The following is a 17,117-nucleotide window of genomic DNA, read 5'->3' on the forward strand; positions in this document are numbered from 1 at the left end:
CACGAGCATATATGATTACATTTAATCTAATTATTGAAAATATTGAAAATTCTAATAAATATTATCAAATTCTATCATCCAAATATATGAATAGGGATTTTGTTATAATACTTACAAAATTACCTTTTAATTTGATAAATTTTTTATGAAAAAATAATTTAAATCGAGATACTTATATGAATTCCAAGTTTTGAGATATATTGTAAGAGTCATTTATAGTAATTAGTTGAGCGGACTGCCATTATACTCATGATTGACATTGTTACCATAGCTGGTTGATATGACGTGAAAATTAATCCTGACCATTAGGTTTTGGATCGGATAAACTAGATTTAGTATTAATATTTATCAATTTAAGGTGTAGTTAACAATGGATGATTTAAAAAATGTGGTTGTGGATGATGATATAAGTAGTTGATAAGTTTTGGCGAATCGTCATCAATAAACCTTCCTTCTATACATTAAAATTTTCATTTATGCAATTTGAATTTTCTTATTATACAAGTAAGATTATCCTTACAAATTATATTTCTTATTGCAGAAATTAAATTTTCTTTCTATATAAACTAGATTTCTTTTTATTACAAATTAGATTTCTTTTATGCAAATTAGTTCTTTTTATTGTACAAATAGTATTGATAGTGGACAACTAAATAATATGCTCAAGGCCCTTTATAAAAAAACCCAAAAGGCTCTTAGCAAAGAATATCAAACTGCATAGAATGGGGAAACTTATGAGATTTTTCCTACTCTGCTTGGTCGTCTTTGTACTAGACATATTTGCAGCGATTTTTGGGTGGGCAGCACAAGGAGCTCAAAACCAGGTGATCTTGCACTAAATCTTTGTTCAGAGTCATACTAGAAAATTAATAAGCAGGAGTATTTTTTTTTTATGTTTTAAAAAGAGTAAAGGTCAATTTTGGTCCTAAACATGACCAAAATACGAATTCGGTCCGAAACATTCACTTTTTTATAAACATGTCATAACAAGTGAAGTCCTGTCGGTCGTCGGAGTGGTCCTTTTTTACGGTTCCGTCAAAATACTAACAGTCATGCCACTGTGATATTAGCGTTGACAGTTGGTCTTTTTACGGAATCGTAAAAAGAAGTACTACTTCGGCGATATTTTCATATTGTTATGGACTTATTTTTCAAAAAATTGAATGTTTTGGACCAAATTCGTATTTTGGTCATATGTTTGGGACCAAAATTGACCTTTTAAAAATTATATAACTATATATAGCAATCTGTTTTTCTTTGGGGTTTAGGTGCAGCATATGAAACTTGGAGATAAGAAGCCATGCCAAGATGTATATTCTTTAGGGTTAGCATCAGCAAGTCTTCTTGTAATAGCCCATGTTTATGCTACTATTTTTGTTGTTTATGGTCTTCGCACTCATGTAAGCACCGGGGGATCCTCTTCCCCCAAGTGGGCATCAATCGTATTCCATGTTTGTACTTGGTAAGTAACACACTCTCTCTCGTTGGTATGTTTGATATGATTAAGGTTTTAGTCCCTTGTATGTAGTTCTTGCACATTTTTGAAGATTTAGTACTTAAGGCATGGTGGAGTTGGAAATTATGTTTTTGACGCTTCTCTTCCAATCAATAGGTTAGGTGTTTGTGTCACTATAACCACAAGGAAAAGATAGAACCATTATTGTTTATATTTGCAAAAGTAGAAGTTGGGGTAGTTTTGGAGAAGTTTAAAAACCATTATTGATTTCAATATCAGTAGTAATAAAATGCAAACTCTAAATATTGTACAAACTTCAAATTATGATTTGGATCGTTAGAAAATATCAACATATGACAAAATAACAATAAAAGATATCAATACAACATTTGACATTTGTTGTTGCTATGATTTTGTCATTTGTTATCATTTTATAACCGTCAGATCATATATTAGAGTTTGTACAATACATAGAGTTTGCATTTGATTACTTCCTTATCTATCAAGCTATATATCCACCAACTTTTGTGGATAAATATAATTGGTCCCTTTGTTAATTTACTTGACCTTAAGTGAGTGGATAGTCAAATGCCTTTCATGTTTTTTAAAAAATAATATAAAAATACTAGTCTCTCTATTTTTAAAAAATAGAAACATTTGAAACGGCACGGGTTTTAATGCTTAATTTGATAAAGTAAGAGAGACGGAGAGAAAAATTGGTAAAGAAAGAAAGAGGGAGAGAATAAAGTAATGGAATTAATGTTAGTGGATTATGGGGTCCACTTTATTAGTGGTAAATAAATTGATGTATAGAGGTGTAAAGATTTCGTAAAATAGAAAGTTTGAAAGTTACTATTTTAAGGAACGGACTAAATTGGAAAAAAAATGCTATTTTTAAAAAATGGAGGGAGTATTATATTATTCAAATTAAACATTCACTTTAATTGCTTAAATGTGTTTGAGTCTTGCATAAGACACAACCACTATATTGAACCATTAGACGCTCTTACACAAGTTTTCGTGCAGGTCCCTCATGGTTTACGGATTGTCGGTGCTCGCGCAAGGAGTACTATCGATCCACAAATCGAGAGCGACATGCGGCTTCTCATCCAACCGTTATCTGTATCAAGGCGGTTGGGTATGCATCTATCATGCCCTCTCTGCATTTGCTTCATTTGTATGCATCTATGTACCCCCGACGCCCGGTCAACATCACCAGCCCGAGGAAGACACGGAGGAGCCGGGACGTGAAGCCAGCGCATAGGTGGCCTGAAGCGATTGAGTAATTTTGCAATGATTGTGTAATCTGCTGTTGTGAACTGTTCGATAGAGTAATTTTGTCGAGCACATCTTGTTCTCGACTTTATTGCTTGATTGATGAAACGCAGATTATCATCTTATCCTTATTAATTCCATTATAAAAAAACGATATGTCGTTATTTATTTTTTTGATCATATTCCATATATCATCACAACATGTGGTTGATACGAGAAACTAGCTAATCTCAGCCTAGCAAGAACACTCCAACTGTTCGACGAAATGTTCGAATCTAGTATGCTGAAAGGTGCTTAACTGTTCGACGCAATGCTCAATAACAGCTTTTGAAATGGAACATGGATAGCGGAAATTAGTCTTAATAAATAATAATAACAATTTGATTATATTGACTAAATTCCACTTTATCAATTAGTATGATTTGTTAAACCAAATTAGCATATATGATTACCTTTAATCTGATTGTTGAAAATATTGAAAATTCTAATAAATATTATCAAGTTTTATCATCCAAACATATGAATAGGGATTTTGTTAAAATATTTATAAAATTACTTTTTAATTTGATATATTTTTTTGAAAAAATAATTTTAATCGAGATAGTTATATGAATTCTAAGTTTTCATTTATGGTAATTAATTGAGACGATGACGTGAAAATTGATCCCGACCACTAGCTTTTAGATCGAATAAACTAGTAAGTTTATTCTTATCAATTTAACATGTAGTTAGCAATGAATGTATAATTTAAAAAATGTGGTTGTGGACGATGATATAATTAGTTGAAAAGTTTTGACGATTTGTCATCAATTAACTTTCCTTCTATACATTAAAATTTTCATTTATGCAATTTGAATTTTCTTATTATACAAGTAAGATTATTCTTTTATACAAATTATATTTCTTATAGCAGAAATTAAATTTTCTTTCTATATAAATTAGATTTATTTATATTACAAATTAGATTTCTTTTATGCAAATTAGTTCTTTTTATTGTACAATGATATGCTCAAGGCCCTTTATAAAAAAAACCCAAAAGTCTCTTCGCAAAGAATATCAAACTGCATAGAATGGGGAAACGTATGAGATTTTGCCTACTCTTCTTGGTTGTCTTTGTACTAGACATATCTGCAGCGATTTTTGGGTGGACAGCACAAAGCCAGGTGATCTTGCATTAAATCTTTGTTAAAGTCATACTAGAAAATTAAATAAGTAGGTGTAAATTTTTTTTTTAAAGTGTAAAGGTCGATTTTGTCCTAAACATATAACCAAAATATGAATTTGGTCCAAAAACATTCGCTTTTTGAAAAATAGGTCCTAACAAATGAAATCCCTGTCGGATTGGTCCTTTTTTTGACGGTTCCGTCAAAAAACTAAGGGTCGTACCATTATGCAATCAGCGTTGACCGTAAAAAAAAAGGACTACTTCGGCGACATTTTTATTTATTATAGACTTGTTTTTCAAAAGGGTAAATAATCGTTTAAATCATCAAGTTTGGTCAAAATCTGTCGATCCCACAAAGTTTGAAATCCGCTAATTAAATCGAGAAGTTTCAAATTTTCTAGTTTATCCATAAGTCAAATTTTAGGTGGAATCTTTGTTGACGTGGATTGAGATTTCAAGTTGGATTGATATTTAAATCACGAAAAAATATGCGAGTATAATCCAAAGTATGATCACGAGGAGTTTGATCTTAAAGTTGGATTAAGATTTTAAGATGGATTTTAATGTAGAGATGCAAAAATTCCACCTAAGATTCAACTCATGGGATAAACTAGAAAAAATGAAACTTCGTGATTTAATTAGTGGATTTTGAACATTGTGGGATAGACTAGATTTTGACCAAACTTGATTTAAATGGCTATTTACCTTTTTCAAAAAGTGAATGTTTTGGACTAAATTCGTATTTTGGTTATATATTTAGGACCAAAATTGACCTTTACTCTTTTAAAAATTATATTAACTATATATATTAATCTGTTTTTTTTTTATGGGGTTTAGGTGCACCACATGAAATTTGGAGATAAGAAGCCATGCCAAGCTGCATATGCTTTAGGGTTAGCATCAGCAAGTCTTCTTGTAATAGCCCATGTTTATGCTACTTTTGTTGTTGTTTACAGTCTTCGCACTCGTGTAATAAGCACGGAGGACTCCTCTTCCTTCAAGAGGGTGTCCATCACATTCCATTTTTGTACTTGGTATGTAACACACTCTCTCTTGTTGGTATGTTTGATATGATTAAGGTTTTAGTCCATTATACGTAGTTCTTGGACATGGTTGAGTTGGAATTTATGTTTCTGATTCTGTTAGAAAATGTCAACAGATGACAAAATAACAGCAACAAAAAATGTCAAACAATATCAACACAACATCAACCGTTAACACATTGACATTTTTTGTTTGCGATATTTTGTCAACTGCTGACATCTTCTAATGGTCTAGATCATACTTTGAAATTTGTATAATATTTAGAGTTTGCATTTTAAGTGAGTGGATAGTCAAATGCCCTTCATAGTTTTTTAAAAAATAATATAAAAATATATACTAGTCCCTCCGTCCCAAGATAAGCGAGTTACATTCCTTTTCGGGATATCCCACTATAAGTCATTTCCTTTTTTAGCAAAAAATCTTCTCTCTTGCTTTATTATCCACTAATAGGATAAACCTCCTATCGGGCTGATCGGCGTGCGTAGATCAACGATCGATAAATGTCTGTCGCGGGACAGTGCCCGTCGAGCAAGACGGTTTTCCCACTTTGGAGAAGCCAATGAACAATAAAATAATATTGATATTCTTGATTGCCTTCAAATGATTACAATAACTCCTATTTATAATGCTATAACTAACTTAATGAACAAGAAAACAAAGATATGGAAAAGATACGTGAATCCTAAAATATCTAAACAAAATGAAATATGCTCGTATCATCCACCTACCTTATTTTCTATGTACTTCTCTTCTTTTTCTCTCTCTATACTTAACTCTATCTGCTGTAACTCTTTGAATATCAATTACATAAATCCCGTGGCAAAATGAAGTGCTTCGCTTATCTTGGGACATAGGGAGTATTATACTATTATTCAAATTAAACAAAAATATGTGTGAGTTTTGAATAAGACACAACCATAATATTACAATTATGCCATTACATATGAACCTGAATATTTGAGTGTTCTTGAACCATTAGACGCTCTTACACAATAAGTTTTGGTGCAGGTTAATCTTGGCTTTCGGATTGTGGGAGCTCGTGCAAGGAGTACTATCAATCCACAAATCGAGGGCGACATGCGGCTTCCCAAACAACCGTTATCTGTATGCAGGCGGTTGGACATGCATATGTCATGCCATCGCTGCATTTGTTTCATTTGAATGGATCTATCACCAGCCGGAGGAAGACACCAGGCCGGGACCTGCAGCCAGCTCATAGGCCCGTTCGATATCAAGATTTTAGCTCTCGTTAGATATATTTTGTTGCTATTATTTTGCGTGATCCATTTTTTCCTTTATGCTATTTTTGTTTTGTCATTGCTGAAAATCTTGAATTTTGGTTAATTATACAATGCTAAAATATTATCGATTTTATCATAATTATGTTACTTCCTTCGTCCTATAATAAGAGTCACATTTTTTGAATTTTGGTGTGAAAATCCTATAATAAGAGTCACATCTTTTTAATTTTGGTGTGTTTCACGGTAAAAGTCACATTTTACTTTTACATATATGGTAAGTAGGTCTCACATTCCACTAACTCACTTCACTCACATTCTATTATAAAACCAATATAAAAAAGTGGACTACATCTTCCACTAACTTTTCAACCCACTATCCTTTACATTTCTTAAAATCCGTGCTCACACCAAATGTGATTCCTATTGTGGGACGGAGGGACTTTTTTTTTAATTGTATTATTGATTTGGATTAGACGGAAATTATGTACTCCCTCCATCCCAAGATAAGTGAGCAAAAACTTTTCGGTACGGGATTTAAGGAAATGTGGTTTTGATAGTAAATTGGAAAGTTATTAAAGTAAGAGAGTTAATAAAGTAGAGAGAAAAAGTAATAGAGGGAATAAAAAAAAAAAAGGAAATGACTCACTTATCTTGAGACGTCCCAAAAAGGAATATGAGTCGCTTATCTTGTGACAGAGGGAGTATAATGTTGACACCGAAATTCATGACTTTAATGCTAATTATTACATTAGTCACAAAAATAATGGATTCAATTAAATATATAATGAATGAAAGTATGAAGTTTTGCATTTTAACAAATTGAAAGATGGAGTAATTTAATTAGATTTTGTAATGAATAAATTTAAATAAGAAATTAACAGATAATAACATATGGGACTCAAAAATAGTGAATGAAGGAGGGAAGTTCACTCTTTCCATTTCTTCATTCCTATACTATTGTGTGTTTGTAATATCCTATATAGACATTCACTCTTTTTAACAAATACATTGAGATCGTCTTTCTTCAATTACAGTACTCTCATGAGCCTTACATCAAATACCTGAGTTGTGAACTGTTCGATTGAGTAATTTCGTCGAGCACATCTTATTCTCGACTCTATTGCATGACTGACGAAACGTACCACCAACTGTTTGATGAAACATCTCTTTTCTTTACTTCTTTCTCTGCTTATCATCTGACCCTTATTAATTCCACTATAAAAAAACGATATGTCATTATTTATTTTGTCATCACAACATGTGGATGATACGAGAAACTAGCTAATCTCAGCCTAGCAATCTAGTATGCTTAGAGGTCCTCAACTGTTCGACGAAATGGTCCATAGAATATACTCAGAGCTTTTGAAATGGAATATTGAAAGGAAGGGATTTTTGCATGCGTGTTCCTTCCTATTCAACAATATTTAATTTTTCCCGCTTCCCAAAATTCTATTAACTAGTACTCCATCCATCCGCCATTGGGGTCCCATTAACTTTTCTGCACTCGTTTTATAAAAAAAAAAGAATTAATGTGGAGAAATGGTAAAGTTTTAACTGAGAAGAAAGTAACAAACACTAGAGATAAACAACAAGCTAAAGCCTAAACATTCAAACAAGAATTAAGCTTAAAATATATTTTGGTGCTTTCTTTTTCTTCAAAACATTAAAATGTTTTGATGAATTGTCATTAATTGACTTTCTCTCTGAATATTAAAAATTTCATTTTTGCAAATTTGATTTTCTTAGTATTATACAAGTTAGATTATCCTTTTTTACAAATTATATTTTCTTATTGTAGAAATTAGATTTTCTTTTGTTTCAAATTAGATTTCCTTTTATACAAATTTAGATTTTTCTTATTGTACAAATATTATCGATAGTGGACAAATTAGATTTTCCCTCCTTTTCTTGGTCGTCTTTACACTAGACATCACTGCAGCGATTTTTGGGTGGTAAGCACAAGAAGCTCAAAACCAGGTAGTGATCTAGCACTAAATCATTCTTAGAAGTAATAGAAAATTAAATAATTTTATTTTAATTTTTTAAAATTTATATTAGAGTAATGTCAATTGTGGTCATAAACATAGGACCAAAATACGAATTTTGGATCCAAATATGCACTGACTTCCTTGACATTACAGTCTCTAGAGTACTCTAATTAACACTAACATCTATTCAAGAGGTAGCTAATCGAAGACACAAAGATAAATCAAAAACTTCAACAAAGAAAATCAATTGAATATCTTCACCAAAAAAATCTACAAAAATGTGTACAAATCATAGAAAAGTATTCAGACCAATAAAAAAAATACGAGATATGATAGAAATTGATAAATCAAGGAAATTTAAAAGCTTAAAAGAAGTATTAATTAACTGAAAAGAAATTAACAAATACTAGAGCTAAACAAGAAGCTAAAGCCTAAACATAATAAGAACTAAGCTTAAAAGATTTTTTTGTGCTTTCTTTTTCTTAAAAATCCTCGAACACAGATTGAAATAAGACTTAGAAGTAAATATAAACTCAAGCTAGCAACTAAATTATAACAAACAAAACCAAAATTAAATGCACTAAGCAACTAAACTCATCCCAACACAACTAAACAACAAGAGCAATAAATACACAAGAACTTAGAGCAATAACTACTACTTCAATATGCAACAAAATAAGGCCAACGCTCTTAACTATGGAGTTAAGATGTTAGCAAAAGTAAAACCAAACAAGTGCTACAAAAGAATTAGAGCATCAGCTAAACTATAACTAAAGATGATAGATGGAATGTCTTGGTAGTTGGTCCCAAGCTAAGTTAAATATTTATTTACATATATTTCATTTGACAAAAGATAATTCCCTTTTCTCATGTCTTGGACGGAGTTGGACACGTGTCGCAAAAGAAAGCGATTAAATTCAAGTGACGAAAACTAGCCTATCATGTATCAAACACAAAGAAAATTGGATTACTCTTGCGCTTCAAATACATGAGAAAGATTACGCGCATGAATAACAACCGTACATAAAATCCCGTGCGAAAAAACAAATATTTCATATTTAATATAATGGAGGGAGTATTATATGATCTAAGTAATTAAAAAGTTTTGATGAATTGTCATTAATTGACTTTCTTTTTGTAAATTAAAAATTTCATCATGCAAATTTGATTTTCTTAGTATTATGCATGGTTAGATTATCCTTTTATACAAATTATATTTTCATATTGTAGAAATTAGATTTTCTTTTAATGCAAATTATATTTCTTTTTATACAAATTTAGATTTTTCTTATTATACAAATATTATTGATAGTGGACATTTAAATATATATGTTCATACTATAAAACTAAAAGTTACCCCTACATTGACAAAAGAAGTTTTTTTTTCGAGATCTCCATCACTTCTAAAAAACTGCAGAGAATGGGGAAATGTATGGTAGTTATACTCCTCTTCGCGATCGTCTTTGCACTAGACATCACAGCAGCGTATTTTGGGTTGAAAGCGCAAGAAACTCAAAGCAAGGTAGTGAACTTGCACTAAATCATTGTTAGAAGTAATAGAAAATTAAATGAGTTTTTTTTTGAAAAAAAAATTTAAAATTTTATATTAACTAAGTGATATCTTTTTGATGGGGTTTAGGTACAGCATATGAAGCTTTGGAAAGTTGAAAATAAGAATCCATGCCATGTTGCATTTGCTTTAGGGTTGGCATCAATAGGTTTTCTTGTAATAGCCCATGTTTTGGCTAATTATGTTGGTTATTACCGTGTTTATGCTCTAGAAGAAAAGGATGACAGGAGGTTGATCATTGGATGCCTTAAATTTACTTCGTAAGTAACACATTTCTCTCTCTTTTACGGACTCAATGTCCCATTTTGGCTGCGAGAGAAACTGGTGTGAGATTTATAAAGTAAATGAGTTCTCTCTCCTAACATGCTATTCTTTTGAGATATATATGATTAAAGTTTTAGGCCCTTGTAGTTTTTTTTGGTATTTCTTTAAGATTTAGTGATTAGGTATGATGAGTTATTTCCATACGTTTCTGCATCACTGTTGGTAAATTAGAAGTTGGGAGGTGATAGAAATGCAGTTTAGTTGATAAAACGCTTATCCTATAATGAATAGGTCAAGGAATCGAATCACCACAGCTAAAAGGAAAAAGTAGAACCATATATTATTGTTTATCCTTAAAAAAAAGTAGAAGTTAGATGATATTTGAGAAGTTTGTAAAACATTTATTGATGATTAGGGACAAGTTTAATTTATAGCGTTGGTAATATAATTACTAGTAATCATCAAACATGATCCCTTTGTTAACTTATTTGACCGTTCTTGAACCATTAGACGCTCTTACACAAGTTTTCATCCAGGGTCTTATTTTTTAGCGGATTTCTGTTTCTAGCCATAGGACTACTATCGATCAACAAATCGAAGGCGACATGCGGCTTCCCAGACCTCCATTTTCTGGATGTGGGCGGATGGCTATGCTTAGTTCATGCCCTCTCTGCATTTCTTTCATTTGTACACTTCTGTCTACATCTTGATGATTGATGCACTTTTCTAAGTATACAAGGTAGATCTAGTATACATAGTTGAATGTCAGTATCGGGATATCGAACACAGGGAATGAAATTGCAATTAGCTATCATATACTGAGGTTTATATATTATCAAGATACATAGGATTTTTGGTTTGATTAATTAAACTAGACAGAAATAAATAAAGAGATGACAAAAAACATAAAAATAAATATACAAAGCAAGCGAAAGAATGTAGAATTTTATTAAGTCGGTCACTTCCTTGATATTACGGTCTCTTCAGTTATTAAGTCTTAATTAGATTAAATCACCTCCCGAGGTCAGAAATCCGCATATTATGTGTTAAGATCAAAGTCTCCTTTAAATCTCTAACATCTAACTCCAAAAACAATTAAAACCAATGACCACACATGAAACCTCAACTCTCCCGAATTCTATTGAATTAAAGTGCGAATTATCCCTTTTCCATGTCAAATATTTAGTCACACTCTAATTAACTCTAACATATATTCAAGAGGTAGCTAATCAATTGAATATAGAAAACACATGGATAAATTAAATAACTACAAGAGCTAACAAAGAAAATCAATTGAACATCTTCGCCAAAAAAATCTACAAAAATTGTTTACTACTCATTGACAAGTAGTAAAACCAATAAGAAAAAGTACGAGACGTGAAAAAATTGATAAAAACAAGGTTGAATCTTTATTGTTTAGTCTTCCCTCACCTGGATTTGCAGAGCTCCACTCCTATCTTTGGAATATGAGATGGAAGAATTTATGCATGGAGAAGGATTGGATGCTATGAGAAGAATCGTACGAAATAGGTTATAGGGTAGTTATAGATTTGAAAAAGGTTTAGTTTTGATATTTTTCGTGCCCTACAAGAAATGGGAGAGATTTGGTTTCAAAATGTAACAATATCTTTCTTTTCTTGAATTTAAGTTAAAATTTCCGTCAGCTTTAACTAAACTACGCAACGTTCGTAGAATAGTCATACTTTTCTAAAAAAAACTCCGATTAAGATGTGCAAGATATCCACGTAAAGCTCTTTTAAATACGAAGAGAATGGTATGCAATAAGCAATAGGCTTGAATTGACGCCGCTGCACCATGGCCTGTCTTTTCCTATAATTCTCAACAAACATGTCAAAATATCAAATCTATAACATAATCAATTTAAAAACAAGCCAGATCTAGCCCTCAAAAATATGCAAAATCCGTTTTTTTCACTAATAGGAACCTGATGGAAGGCGATCACCATCACCAGCCGGAGAAAGATACAGAGCGGGGACCTGCAGCCAGCAAATAGGTGGCCTGAAGCGGACACGGGTCCAAGAAGAGAACGACCAAAGAGGAAGAGGGAGTATAGAATTAAAAAAAAATATGTGAGATTGAATCATGGATAGTTAAGTGAAGGAAGGGTGAGAGAGAAGAGGGAGTATAAAAAATAAAATAAAATAAATAAAAGTAATGAATGAGGCAAAAAGTAGCATAATTTAAAAAATGTGGTTGTTGATGATCCAAGTAGTTGAAAAGTTTTGACGAATTGTCATTAATTAACTTTCCTTCTGTAAATTAAAATTTTCATTTATGCAAATTCTATTTTCTTAGTTTTATACAAATTAGATTATACTTTTATATAAATTATATTTTCTTTCATGCAAATTAGATTACCTTTAACATGGTATATAAACGATATGTCATTATTTACTTTGTTGATCATATTCCACATCTCATCACAACATGTGGTTGATACGAGAAACTCGCTAATCTCAGCCTAGCAATCTAGTATGCTGAGAGGTGCTCAACTGTTCGACGAAATGCTCGATAGAGTATTAATAGCTTTTGAAATGAAACATCAACACAAGAAAATTGGATTACTCTTGAGCTTGAAATACAGGAGAAAGAAGCATGACACGCATGGATAGCAGAGATTAGTCTTAATAATAATAAATACTCCCTCCGTCCCGGCTAAGATGACACATTGCTTAGCCGGCACGGGGTTTTAGGAGTTATTGGTTAAAGTGTTTAATTGGAGAGAGAGAAGGTGGATGTAAGTATTAAAGTAGAGAGATAAAGAAAGATGAATATTTTAATAGGAGTGAGAAAAAGTGGTTGAGTGTATTAATTGGAGAGAGAAAGTTACCAAAAAAGGAAATGTGTCATCTTAGTTGGGACAAACTAAAAAGGAAAACGTGTCATCTTAAGCGGGACGGAGGGAGTATTTGATTATATTGATGACTAAATTCCCCTTTGTAGAGCAAGTTCATTATAGACAAGCACATGAACTACAAAGCTATTAATGCTAATTTAATGAGCTATAGTTGATTCAATTAAGGCTAATTACTCAAACTCATGACTTTTTGGTCTCAGGTATTATTAACCTCTCTGTCACTTGGCCAATCACACACATGTCTTTGGTTCTTCTTCCTTTTTTCAATGGTTAAGTGAACGTAAAATTAAGTAAAATTAAAGACCACACCATGGAGGACTCAAACCCGAGACCTTGGACATTATTAACCTCTCTACCACTTGACCAACTCACATACATTAACAGTTGGGCATTATATGAACAATATACTCCTTCCGTCTACAAAAATTAGAGCACAGTTACCATTTTTGGTTGTCCACAATTACCATTTTTTGTTGTTCAAAAAAAAATGAAGCACAATCATTTATGAGAAGTTAATAACCCTACGTATCATTCCACTAACACTACTTCTCACTTACTTTTTCTCCTTCTTTCTCACTTTTTTTCCCCTTCTTTCTCGCTTTACCAATTATATATTAAAACTCGTATCATACACAAATTGCTCTATTTTTTTTGGACGGAGGGAGTACTTATTTTTCAAGGCATTCATTTATCGGTGCAAAGTTTTATAGGAAAATGATATGCTACAGATGTTATATGATTACCATCCTCATTGCATTCTTTATTTTGTTTTATAAATTTAGTTTGGACTCAAATACATTTAAAAATATTATTGGTATTTTTATTTTGTGATTGCTGAAAAATCTTGAATTTTGGCTAATTATACAATGCTAAAAAATTATCGATTTTATCATAAATTTAAATAAAGAAATTAACAGACAATAACATATGGGACTAAATTTAAATAAGAAATTAACAGACAATTGGATTACTCTTGCGCTTCAAATACAGGAGAAAGATTACGCGCATGAATAACAACCGTACATAAAATCCCGTGCGAAAAAACAAATATTTCATATTTAATATAACGGAGGGAGTATATTTTCTTAAATACCATGCCCAAAAAACTCCTCACATATAATGGGACAGAGGAAGGGTGAGTATTGGCTTTTTATGTGTTGTTTCTTAAATGAATTAGGCAACCCGTTATTCGTAGACTGCAAAAATGATTTAAGAAATGTGGTTGTGGATGATCTAAGTAATTATAAAGTTTTGATGAATTGTCATTAATTAACTTTCTTTTTGTAAATTAAAAATTTCATCATGCAAATTTGATTTTCTTAGTATTATGCTTGGTTAGATTATCCTTTTATACAAATTATATTTTCTAATTGTAGAATTTAGATTTTCTTTTGATGCAAATTAGATTTCTTTTTATACAAATTTAGATTTTTCTTATTATGCAAATATTATTGATAGTGGAAATTTAAATATATATGTTCAGGGGTGTGTTAGGGTCCTTACAGCATCTTAGTGTAAAACACAGCACTAATCACAACCCTTAGATCCTTAGATTGGATGGCTGTGATAAGCTACATTATCATACTAAAAATGTACATTATTCGCCGAGGTACATTATTAGAATGGAAATGTACATTGTAAGACTAAAACTGTACATTATTAAACTAAAATGCTACATTATTATCCGAGCTACATTATTAGTCTAAAATTCTACATCATTAGATGACACGTGGCATTAATCTAACCGTTAGATCATAAGATCCAATGGACTGCAAGTGTTTTGAGTTTTACTTATACTTAGCGTTCTGACCTGAATACATCCCTATATGTTCATACTATAAAAATAAAAGTTACCACTACATTGACAAAAGAAGTTTTTTTTTCGAGATCTCCATCACTTCTAAAAAACTGCAGAGAATGGGGAAATGGACGAGAGTTATACTCTCCTTCGCGATCGTCTTTGCACTAGACATCACAGCAGTGTATTTTGGGTGGAAAGCGCAAGAAACTCAAAGCAAGGTAGTGATCTTGCACTAAATCATTGTTAGAAGTAATAGAAAATTAAATAAGTTTTTTTTTTTTTTTTTTTAAATTTATATTAACTAAGTGATCTCTTTTTGATGGGGTTTAGGTGCAGTATACGAATCTTTGGAAAGTTGAAAATAAGAATCCATGCCAAGTTGCATATGCTTTAGGGTTGGCATCAATAAGTTTTTTTGTAATAGCCCATGTTTTGGCTAATATTGTTGATGTTTACAGTCTTTGCACTATTATACACACTAAGGTAAGGAAGAGGATTGCCATTGTGTGCCTTGTTCTAACTTGGTGAGTAACTCTCTCTCTCTCTCTCCCTCTCTCTCTGTTATAGATTCAATGTCCAATTTTAGCTGTGAGAGAAACTGGTGTGAGATTTATAGAGTAAATGAGTTCTCTCTCCTAACAGGCTATTCTTTTGAGATGAGTTTTTGTTGTACAGTATGTTGGATATGATTAAGGTTTTAGGCCATTGTAGTTTTTGGTTATTTCTTAAAGATTTAGTGATTAGGTATGGTGAGTTATTTCCATACGTTTGTGCATCATTGTTGGTAAATTAGAAGTTGGGAGGCAATGAAATGCAGTTTAGTTGGTAAAACGTTTCTCCTCTGATGAATAGGTCGAAGGAATCGAATCACCACAGCCACAAGGAAAAAGTAGAACCATATATTATTATCTTTAAAAAAGTAGAATGATATTTGAGAAGTTTGAAAACCATTGATTGATGATTAGGGAAAAGTTTAATTTTTGGAGTAAGTAATACTGCCTCTCTCCTTGAAAATTTATCACATTTTTTTCATTTTTGTCCGTCCCATAAATTTTGTCATATTTCACTTTTTACCATTTATGGTGATTGATCCACATTCCACTAACTTATTCTCACTCATATTTTTATTATAAAACTAATACTGTACAGTAAAGTAGGACCTACTACCTAATAACTTTTTCAAACACTTTCCATTACATTTCTTAAAACCTATGTCCGGTCATATATGACAAAATTTAAGGGATGGAGGAAGTATTTTTATTGATTTCAGTATTATGTCTATCAAACTATATATCCATCAAATTTTATGGATAAATATAATTACTAGTAATTATCAAACATGATCCCTTTGTTAACTAACTTAACCTTAAGTGAATATTTGACTTATTTGACGGTTTTTGAACCATTAGACGCTCTTACACAAGTTTTCATCCAGGTGCTTCCTGGTTAGCGGATTGGGGTTTCTAACGAAAGGAGTACTATCGATCAACAAATCGAGGGCAACATGCGGCTACTCAGACCAGCATTATCTCAATGTGGGCGGATGGCTATGCCTACTTCATGCTGTCTCTGCATTTGTTACATTTGTACTCATCTGTTTATGTCTTGCTGATTGATGTACTTTTTATTAGTACTACAAAATATTTTCAAGTATGCAACGTATATCTAGTATAGCTAAGGTCAATACAGAGATATCGAACACAGAGAATAAGATTGCAACTGACTATCATTTACTAAGCGTCATATATTATCTAGAGACACAAGATTTTTTATGTGATTAATTAAACTAGATATGTGTAAATAAACAGATGACAAAAAGCATAAAAATAAATATACACAAGAAACCACAATCCGCTAATATTAATAGCCTTTGAAATGGAACATCAACACAAGAAAATTGGATTACTCTTGAGCTTGAGAATTTCGAAATTGGCGGCGGCGGAATTGGATTACTCTTCAACATCAATGTTGAGAAAGAAGCATGACGCGCATGCATAGCAGAGATTAGTCTTAATAATAATAATAATAATAATAGATAATTTGATTATATTGAACATGAACCAACTCACACACACATCTCCTTGGTTCTTCTTTTTCTTTTTTAAATGAACGTAAATTTAAAGGCCGCACCACGAAGGACTCGAACCTGAGACCTTTGGTTTCAGGCATTATTAACCTCTCTATCATTTGGTCAACTCACACGGACGAATCTCTTTAGTTCTTCTTGATGTAATTATAAGAGGTACTAATAGTCTTTCGCATAATCTCCTGTGGCATTTCACCAAACGGTTGGGGCATTATATGAATAACATACTTAGGTGGTTCGGTTTCCTAGATAACATAATATCAAGATAAAATCTATGATTGAATTGTGAAATTATTTTAGTCATAAGGGGTTAGCTATGGCTAATTATCCCATGATTATCCATCTAGGA

Source organism: Salvia hispanica, chromosome 6 (assembly GCF_023119035.1).
Source record: "Salvia hispanica cultivar TCC Black 2014 chromosome 6, UniMelb_Shisp_WGS_1.0, whole genome shotgun sequence".
NCBI lineage: Eukaryota > Viridiplantae > Streptophyta > Magnoliopsida > Lamiales > Lamiaceae > Salvia > Salvia hispanica.